This window comes from Otolemur garnettii, unplaced genomic scaffold (assembly GCF_000181295.1).
Source record: "Otolemur garnettii isolate 467f Iridium unplaced genomic scaffold, OtoGar3 scaffold00014, whole genome shotgun sequence".
Taxonomy (NCBI): domain Eukaryota; kingdom Metazoa; phylum Chordata; class Mammalia; order Primates; family Galagidae; genus Otolemur; species Otolemur garnettii.
In genome coordinates this window covers 7,376,089-7,376,888 of record NW_003852409.1, presented here as the reverse complement: position 1 = coordinate 7,376,888, position 800 = coordinate 7,376,089, and positions in this window count along the sequence as shown.

Here is an 800-nt window from a genome sequence, read left to right as displayed (position 1 = left end):
ACCAATGGTAATGGCTATGGGCAGCATCCATCCGGACCTCTGTGAAAGGTGGGTGGAAGTGGGTGCACAGCTGCATCTCCTCTGGGGAGAGGCACAATGCACAAAGCTGGCCACTGCGGAGAAGCCAGAAGTCAGGTAGCAGTTGAGAGTAGGCGTGATGTACTGAGCAGCTGACCTCACCTACTGTCTTCTTCCAGCACACCCTTGCCCCTACGTCTTCTCATTTTGGATGCCCACCCATATCTGTCAGGTGAACACGGCCATAATCACTCTGCTGAGAATCCTGGTAGGCTCATTTCCCAGGGAGCTGGTGTGGGAGGCCAGGGCTGTGCCTGCCTGCTCCTGGCAGTAGATCTTGCCCTTTATGGGCTGCCTTGCAGCTGCTCTCATTCTGAGGCTCCCAGGACACAACACTGAGGAAGATCCTTGAGCTAGAGTCTGGGAGACCTGGGTCCTGAGACTTGTTTCTACTAGTTGCCTGTTGTGAACTTGTGTCTCAGTACCCAGGAAGTTTCTGTCTGTGAGTTTACCTGGAAGCAAGGCACAAAACATCAGGGGTTCCTAAGCCCATAGATTGTAATTTTGAGCCTAAGACTTGTCCAAATCCCCAAGGTGTTGAACTATTAAAATTTCCCAAACTTGACAGTAGGAAGAACCAACCAGGATGCTTATTAATGAAACAGATACTCAGGTCTTTCTCCTAGAAAGTTGATTCAGTGTATTTGGGTGTGATTCAGGAGCCTCATTTTAACCAGTCCCCCAGATAATTTGTAGGATTTGCAAGTTTGGGAAAGGCTAGT